Source organism: Sceloporus occidentalis, unplaced genomic scaffold, assembly GCF_023333645.1.
Source record: "Sceloporus occidentalis isolate IW3139 unplaced genomic scaffold, rSceOcc1.0.p SCAF_7, whole genome shotgun sequence".
In the NCBI taxonomy this organism is placed as follows: domain Eukaryota; kingdom Metazoa; phylum Chordata; class Lepidosauria; order Squamata; family Phrynosomatidae; genus Sceloporus; species Sceloporus occidentalis.
In genome coordinates, this window is record NW_028316987.1 from 31,088,942 (window position 1) to 31,098,908 (window position 9,967).

The following is a 9,967-nucleotide window of genomic DNA, read 5'->3' on the forward strand; positions in this document are numbered from 1 at the left end:
GATGTCAATTTGATGGCAAACAACAACAACAGCACAAAAAGCACACAGTATTTGAATGGAGAGGAAATAGATTGAAGATTGGTAAGTTTTGAAGCAGGAAGATAGGCAAGGCAATAAGAAGCAAATATAGGCAAGCAGCTTCAAACAGAGAGGTCAAAAGAATAGAATCAACCAAAGTACTGCCCTCTGACCAATCAAGGGGTGGTGGTGCCACAGCAGCAAATGCAGCACTAAGGATAAGATGGTTGGGTCTGTCTGCCAGAATCCCTTATTTGAAATGACCAATCATATTACTGCCCCCCATATTACAGTCTTTCCCCCTACATGTGATACATTTGTAGGGATATTTTCTGAGGGAAAGCTCAAGGTGCAAAGCAATATAAAAAGGTATTTAAACAATGTAATGTATTATATTTATAGTTCTACTCTGGGCAACAGCAGAAAACAACATCAACTTTAAAAAAACCCAGCAGTACTCACAGATTTTTTTAAAAAAACTTTGAAAATGTCATTTAAATTCAAAATCCTTTGTGGATGGAAATGATACACATCGGATTTTGAATCTGAATTGACATTCTCACATACCAATGGCATATATGTGTCTGTTCCTGATTTCCACTCCATTACATGCATCTGAGGAAGTAGACTGAAGTCTATGAAAGCTCATACTGCCAACTTCTTTATTTCAGTTAGTCTCAAAGGCACTACAAGATTTCTCTACAGACTAACATGGCTATATCTTTGAATTCTACCTTTAAAAAGCTGCATGTGGTGTAGTGGTTTGAATATTGGACTATAATTCTGGTGACCAAAGTTCAAATCCCAGCTTGGCCATGGAAACCTACTGGTTGGCCTTGGGTAAGTCACACACTTTCAGCCTTAGAGGATGGCAATGGCAAACCACCCCTGAAAAAACGTGCCAAGAAAACCCTGTGGTAGGTTTGCCTTATGGTTGCCATAAGTCAGAAATGACTTGAAGGCACAAGAACAACTGAAAGTATAGCCTAGTTGCATGTTTTGAAGGGAAAGCCATGGTAGGGATAGGCGAAGCTCTGCTGAGAGAGCAGTCATCATCATTGCACCAAGTCTGCAAAAGCTTTATTTCTTGTGCTATATAATGAGGAAGTAGATAGTTTATGTGAGGAATCGGGGGAATTATGAAATCACCCAAAGGTGACCTCAAGAGTCAATGAGATGTATATGGGAAAAGTGATTTTTAAGACATTTTGTTGGCAATATTACATTTTTACTCAACAGCATTTTGAATATAGCATGGTAACAAATGAAAACTAGAGAACTGTGTAAAATATATCTGCCCCAATTAGCACATTCTGAACTGCTGAAGTTTCCAAACTCTCTTCAAGGGTAGATCCATGTAAAAAGCATTACAATAATCTATCCTAAAACTGATGAATATGTGACATGCAAGTTCCAGATCTCCATATTTTTTTACCCACCATCTTCCTGTTGATGACAATTTACATAAGAAACAAAATAGAACCTTATAGAGCTACAGAGGCCAAAAAAATGGAAGAGCAGATTTCCACCTCCAATTTCAGGAACAGACTCAGAAAAAGCTGGACCTACCACAATATTTCCTCTGAGCCACATTCCAGCCAAGCATTTTAGTTGTTATTATTATTATTATTAACCTTTATTTATGAAGCGCTGTAAATTTACACAGCGCTGTACATACAATTTTTTTAGTTAGACGGTTCCCTGCCCTTGGGCTTACAATTTACAACTACAAGTTGTAGTTCTTAGAACTGGAGCAAGCTTCATCAAGAACATGTACTCGATACCAACCCAAGAAATTTTGGTGCCCAGTCCACCTGCATTTCACCCAAATCCAAGTGGATTACTATGATAAAAGGCAGAAAATCTCACTCTCATTTCTGCAGAGCTAAGTAGTTTCCAGGGACTGCCTGACATTGCTGATATGTCTGTCTAGAAACATAGCAGAAAATGCATAAGCACACACAGGTACACACCAGACCTTGTGAAGATACCTTTAAAAGTAACAAGTAAGTAATTAGCATGTGGAGAGATCTTGTAGCGCCTTTGAGACTAACTGAAAGAAAGAAGTTGGCAGGATGAGCTTTCATAGACTTCGGCCTACTTCCTCAGATGCTTTTAGACCTGCAGAAATTAGGTCAGAGATTCCCAAAAGCTGATTAGATAGATAGATAGATAGATAGATAGATAGATAGATAGATAGATAGATAGATAGATAGAATTTGACTTTTATTTTTCTCACATGTATCTAAAGGCCTGAACAGACAGGCCAAAATAAAGCTGCTTTGGGTCACTTTGGAGGTATGCTGTTTAAATGATACATGCATCCTAAGAGGCTAGGAGCCACGCCAAAACCATGCTCCAGTCCTAAGGACTGGAGCAGAGCTTTGGTGCAGCTTCTGGTCTCTTAAGATGCATGTGTCATTTAAAGGGCATACCTCCAAAGTGACCCGAAGCAGCTTTATTTTGGCCTGTCTTGTTCGGGCCCTAAAATACTATTACTTTTGATTAAAGGTACAAAAAACACTCTCCTGCTATCTCCCTTCAGTTTTTCAACATCCACAGCAGAGCAAGAGGCAGCAGCATGAATACCAACCTGGACCATGTAATATTCCTGTACCACCATTCAGTGAAACCACACACCCCATCATTAGAAAATAAATGAAAATGACAACTATACTACAAAAGTGATATTATCCCTTAAGCAATTGCCCATGTAAATGAATTACATGTTGCTATTTAAAATATATATGCTATATAACTAGTTATTTGTAACTAGTTATTTCACATATGTACATGTGTGTATTTAGAAGTAACTACGATAGTTACAAATAACTATTTATACACAGAAATTAGGACAATATAGAAATGAAGTACTTTATTGCAAAAACTGGGTGAATGCATACCCTTAATTTTAAATAAAATGAAGGAAACGGCTATTAACGGACATAATCCAACCAATCCCCATTCCTCCGCTTTGCTCAGCTTTACTAGGTGCAAATAATGTGTTTATATAGTACACCTACAGAACATGACATCCTCTAATCAGGAATCTGCCAATAAAGTAAACCTGCATTTGTCAAGGGCAGAACATCGCCACCCCATCCCAGATGAGTTCTGTCAAGTGACTATTAAGTGTAATTGAAACTTTCAAAAGCTGAGACATGGCTAATTGCAGGTGAACAGCACCAGAAAATGGGGAAAGCCTCTCCTGCCTCTGAAAATGGCAATCATAATCAAGCTCATGCAGATCCTGAAAAAAATAAAATAAAGGGATTCCTGAACAAAAGCAACAGCAAGAAAATATATTACAATAGATGCACATTGATTTGTTAACCATACCATGTTAGTATTTTCTGTGTGTTTTGGAAACTTATCAGAAACTAAAAATCCAGAGAGCTTTACCATTTATGTGACAGTTCCTGTATTCTTCTCCTTTCTCTCACTCAAGCCATTGTGTGGGTAGCCAGAAGACAGAGATATTGGATAGATTCAGATCTCATATCCTGGGAGCAAGAAAGAGATGAGAGTGAGTGTTTAAAAAGACAGGAAACTAAAAGAGGACAGAATTTGTGCACATCTAGGTAGCACATACTGACAGAGTATATTCACACTGTACATTCAGTCTAGTTTTGTTCATTTCAGTCTGGAGAGGGAGAAAAATTTGTTTAGTTCCAGTCTTATAAGGTTCCAGTCAGACATCCTTTTAGGCACAGCATCCAAAGCCACCTCACACCCTGACACTGCATTTATTATTGGGGCTAGGAAGCACAAGGAAGCTCTATTTACACTGAAAAAGCAGTGGATGTATCTACAGTGTAGAAATAATGTAGTTCGATACAACTTTAAGTGCTGTAGCTCCATCCTATGGAATCCTAGGAGTTGTAGTTTTTATAAGGTCTCTAGCCTTCTCTGCCAAAGAGTGCTGGTGCCTCACAAAATGCCAGATCCCAGGATTCTGTAGGATGAAGTCATGGCAATTAAAGTGGTGCCACCCTGTGTTATTTCTACAATATAGATATGCCCAATGAGGAGGCAGATGTTTTGAATACTGCTGTGCATGGGAAATGCATCCAGGATAGATCAGTGGCATCATTAGGGATGGTGTCACCCAGTGCAGTAACTCACAGTGTCACCCCCTCCCATTGATCTCCTCCTATATCACACCATACAGAATTCTTGGTAAAAAAAAATTTGGTACCAATGTTAGCCATAAATTGTAATTCCTGCATGTTTCTGATAAATAGCATGGTAATGGTAAATAGTTGTGATGTAAACAACTAACAGATTTAAAATTATACCTTTAAATTTCAAAATCACATGCATGGCCTAAATGCACTTACATGCACTTAATTTTATGTGGTTAAAGTGAAAATTTAGTGAGAAGTGATTTTTAAAATATATTTTTTAAAAAAATAATAAAAAAATTTAAAAAATTAAAATTTCAATTTCTTTTTAAAAAATTAAAATCCAAAAATTTCAACATTTGATTTGTAAAAAAACACAAAAAACTGGGGACCCTAGTAATGCCCCCAAGGTGGATGTGCATCATGGGGCAGGTAAATCTTATAGTACTTAACCTAACTGAGACCACAAACAGGCAGGCAGATGAGGGTGGCTTCTGGACACTCTGGGGGCATTGTGTTTAGATGGCACCACCCTGGAGCACCCAGAAGCCACCCCTGAGCCACATTGGGGCAGCCAAGGCATCCCAAAACCAATCCCAAAAGAACAGGATCTTTTCCTCTCCTTTCCACAGTCCATTTGGGACCATGGCAGGAGCTTTCCTTAGGGCCATGGTTTGTGTTCGCTATAGCCCCAGGGTGATCAGGCTGGTAGCAGCTTCTGGTCACCTCTTCCTACCTCTCTGCTTTGCCCCTGAGTCCCATTGTGGGAGAAAGACAAGATGTAAGTCCTCGGAATAAAGAAAATAAATTATTGGTTGTGGTAACATGCAAAGCAGCATTCACACTCATGACTCTGATGGAATACCGTGCAAAACAGAAGGCAGATGAGGCACAACCAGACAAACTCTGCATTTTGCATCTTTGCAGCTTCAGAATGGGCCTTCTTAAACATGGATTAACTATGGGAGGTTGAAAGATGTCCTCCAAATTAATTCAATTTAAAGCATCCATTCTGAGGTGGATGTGGTACTGTGCCATGATGTTAAACATGAGGGGGGAGACCCAGAGGGTTTATCCACTCTGACCACCTTCCCAACGCTTCCTCTTTGACATCTGCAAAAGATACCTTTATTGATACCTTGACTGGCCAACCAAAATGCACAAAATACATCATGCAGGCTTCCAACACTTCAATGGCTTCTTCATCGGGCAAAAAAGTTACAAACCACACAGAAGAAAAGTGATGATGTTAAACTCTAGGCCTACATTTCATCACAGATGTTGCTTCCGTTGTCAGATGGTCTAGAATGATGACACTGTAGGCAGAGGCCTCTCCCTTTCTTGATCATGAGGGGACCAGGGACAAAGGGCAATAAAAGACAGGTAATAAAATTTCAAGTCGATTAGTAACAGAAAAATAACTTCCCTTGAGATCTTGGCTGTTCTTGCCCTGTGTGAAGCAAACTACCACTTTCTTAGGCAAAGAACACTGAATTTCTCAAGTAATCCCTTTACTGTTACATCAGAAAAAAATGTTTATGTACTCTACTCATGTATAAGTCTAGAAATTTTAGTCAAAAAAATTGACCCTCCCCCCAAAAAACTGGGTGGAAGTATCTGTTGTTGTGGTTGTTGCTTGCCTTCAAGTTGTTCCTGACTTATTGCGACCCTAAGGCAAACCCCTTGACAAGATTTGTTCAGAAGGGATTTGCCATTGTCTTTTGATATTGGGTTGTCTTCAGGGCTCTGGTTTACCAGATGCAAAGCACCCTGGCCTCTACTACGGAGAGAATAAAAGCCCTACTATTCACTGCAGCATTGTTTGTTTCATGAGTCTAGATAGCTATTGCCATAGGTTTCAACGTGCATAGAGGCCTAGAGGTATCCCCACCCATCCAGAGCTCTCCAAACTAGAGTTAGGCTTGTAGTTCTAGTGAGTGAACTATAAGCGCACCCATTTGGCATTTGATATAGCTCTTGGGGTTACTGAGACGCAGCAAGGCTGTAAAAACCTAATGAATAGAACATGCATTTAGGGTCACTGCTTTAAGCATCTGATATGAAACAATTAAAGTTGTGAGAGACACATCACATTTTCAGTTTTGCAGTTTTTGTACAATCAACCAGAAAATCATTAGTTTGAATGGAGAAGTTACAAAAAAAATCTATAGGCATCTAAATTGCTTTTTAAAAGAAACCTGTAACTGAATATTAGTATTTTTAGAAGTACTAAATACAAGATTGGATTTTAAACTATTTTTGAAGGCTTCATTTATCTGTTTCAAGCTATGTACCAAAGGTTTGTTCTGAATTTAAAAAAATGGCAATAAGTTGCTTTTCATCTGTTTCATCTCATTCTATAGTACAAGTGTCAAATATTGGGGTTATGAACTAGTTATAAAAATGAACCATCCATCCAAACATGGCAAAGATACTTTTAGAAAATTAAAAAGCAGTCAACTATTGTTTAATTCCTCTTTACTTATCATTATTTTTACTTTGACTTAACAGACACAAGGTCATAACATAGGCCTGATACAGACTGCCAAAAAGTGGCTGTCTGGGGCCGATTTTAGGGCTCAGGGGTGCGGAGCCTCTATATGCTCCCGAGCCCTACAGCACACCACTGGTGTCATCATGGCATGGCCTCATCCACATGGGGGCCGCCATGATGATGCAGGTGTGGTGCAACATCCAAATATCATCGCAGTGTGCGTGTGTCATTGTTACATGCAAATGCACCAGTGGTGCAACAATGGCATCTGGCGCATGGACTAAAAAGAACCCGCTTTCAGTGGGTTCTTTTTAGTCCTGATGGAGGTCACAGTCTTGGTTGGTGCAGCCTCCTTGCACCAGAAAAACGGACAGCTACAGGTCGCCTTTTTGGGGTGGTCTGTCAAGCCCCATAGTTAACAACTACTGCCCAAGAACAATCTAAGGCCCCATTCATACTGACCTTTTTGCGCTAGAAGGAACTGGGAAGATTCTCCCTCCCCCCCCCCCCCCCAGAATCCCTCCGGAAGCAAGCGTCCACTACCTCAATCAAGGTATTTTAACCCTGAATGCCCTCTAAGTTCCTATGGAGAAATCGGTTTAAAATGAAGGCGCCTTTGTTGTCAATCAAATTCAGTTCCACTTTCGTCATATGTGATGGGCAATCGGAAGTGTTCTTTCCCCCCCCCTCCTTTTTTAAAAAACTAGGTGCCAGTATGCACTTATTTTGTCAAATTTAAAAACTTCCTGTGTGTGTGTGTGTGTGTGTGTGTGTGTGTGTGTGTTGTGAGTATTTGGGTCACTGTAGGTTATGGATCTTCCCTTGGCCCCGTTTTCAACCCCAAAATGCAATCTAATGCCATCTCTGCATCCTGCATCCTCCCTCCTTGCCACCCCAGAGTGCCTCATACACTAATAATAATAATAATAATAATAATAATAATAATAATAAATTCCTCACCTCAAAATGCCAGAAAAGGATGCCATGCATTCTTTGCTTTCCCTCAGCTACCCCTGAATTCCTTACTGACAATAGCAAAAGCATTCTGTGTCAATTTGCCAAATTGGAAAGAGAAACATTTGTAACATTCGCATTGTAGCATTCGCAAAGAAAAAAAGCCTCCTGCAAAGTGCCTTGCTGCTGGAAAGTGAACAGGCAGCCAGCCACATTTTATCTATATATCTATCTACCTGTAGCAAAAAAACATGTGCAAAAATACTTTAAAAAAATAAAAAGAGAGAGAGAAAGCTGCCTGGTGTGAGAGCAGATGCTTGCTCCATCCTGTGCTCTGACCCACCCTGAACTTGACCCATCGTCCTGCTCCTTCCTTCTCCTCCTCCTCCTCCTTCTCCATTACCCAGATGGCCCCCTTCTTTCCCCTGGCTCCATGGCCCCCTTCTTTCCCCTGGCTCCTTCATCCTCCTCCTCCTCCATCACCAATTCTCTTGGCACCCTTTGGCTCCTTCCTTCTCCTCCTGCTCCGTTACCCCAATTGTCCTCCATGGCCCCCTTCTTCCCCCCCCCCCCCCCGGCTCCTTCATCCTCATCCTCCATCACTCTTGGCACCCTTTCTCCAGTTCTGCCCTCTGCCCTCCCTCTGACCTAAATCCCTCCCCTGAACTTGCCCTGATCATGATCGGGGGCAAGTTCATATTCACCGAACCCTTTTCCCCCCAAAAAAGATACAGCTTTTACCCCGCTTCCAAATGACCCGTGCTAAGGGGCATTTGCCCTGGAATGGTTGTGGAAGCCTCGGATTTGCTTGTGGGAGATTTGAGGCAAATATGAACTTCACATGCACAATTCGGTTCCTGATCCGGGGTAAAAAGTAGTCTGAAAGGCCCCTAAGACAGCCTGAGCTATACATGGTAGACATTCTTACGTTAAATTTCTTTCAACATTCTCACACAAGCCCCACCACTAAATGACAAATGGGTATTTGAAACCAACTTGTGCAATTAATATGGCTGCATGTCTTACTGTTTGGGCCCTTTGCTGAGGAGCAATGGTGACCAAACCAGGACTTGTGGGAAAGTCTCCTTCTCAGGATGCCCTATGGTTTTGACTCAGCCCGGGAAGTTGGGGGTTGCAGCCAATGTGGAGCTGGCTCAGTCCCTGTGCTGGCCAATGCTCAGGTGTGGCAGACCTCTTCTGATGGTGCAGGGGGGGGGGGGAGAAAAGAGGCTGTCTTCAGCCCACCTGTCCAGGAAAGCAGCCAAATGGCTGATAAGCCAGCTAATGCTTAAACAAACAAACCCCCCAGATAGAAGAGTCAGTCTTGGAGATGCAAAGCAGTAGCAACAGATGGATTACCAAAAGAGTTGTCAGACAGTCTGAGATTCAAGCTATCAGATAGGTAGGTCGATAAGGCAGTCCAAGGTCAAGGTTTCTGGATAATCAAGAGAGTCAGCGATCTAAGAAACAAGGGTTTGTTCCAAGAAGCCAGATGCAGTCTTTCTTTCAGATAACCACTGGCAAAGAGTCACACCTGTTCTAGCTGCCTAAATAGGCCAGCAACAGGCCTTCAGGTGTGTCTGATCACACACTTCTGATGAAGCCTCTGTGATCTTTGAAAGCCCTCTCTTTCAGCCTGAAGGTAGGCACACTTCCCAGATTCTCCTCTATGTCCAAAGCCTCAGTCCTAGGCAGACTTGGCTGTTGAACCTCTGGAGGGACCACAGACTCTGCTCAAGCAGAGCTAGGGCCAACTTCAGGCTTCCCAATTACAGGTTCAGGTCCCAGTGGCTCTGGCTCATCCTTTGAGTCCTCCGAGTCATCCTCCAGGCTGGGCATGACACCACCCAGCCTTGCCCATGTCAGCGCTGCTGGCACCTTCTCCCACCTGCCCACCCTAGGGGCAGGTGCCAGGGCAGGGAGGGCCAGGTTCAGGCACTTGTCTGTCACAACTGTTGGGGGTGGTAGCATGGCTCTGGGATCTGGGCATCGTTAAGAGTGCTCTGGTACAATGGTAACACTAGGGAGTTCCCTTTCAGGACCCGGGTGTAGCAGACACCTTGCCAGCAGTCCCTGGTGACAACAGACACCCTGGATATCAAGCAATGGTCTCCTTTGTCATCCCTGGGAGTCTGGCATGGGGCTGGGCTAGGGGTCATCAATTAGTAGGTGGATTGCCCAATGCCAGTATTCTGACCCATGCTTGGGGCTGACCTGTTTTTCTCTTTGCTATAAACAATACAGTTGTGTTTTTTTCCCTCCATATATTTTGTGGTCTTGTGTCCTTTTGTACTTTGGGACATCACCCCTGCATCTGCAATCAGAGTTGCTCCAAGACATTTTGGCCCTATACAGACAGGCCAAAATAAAGCTGCTT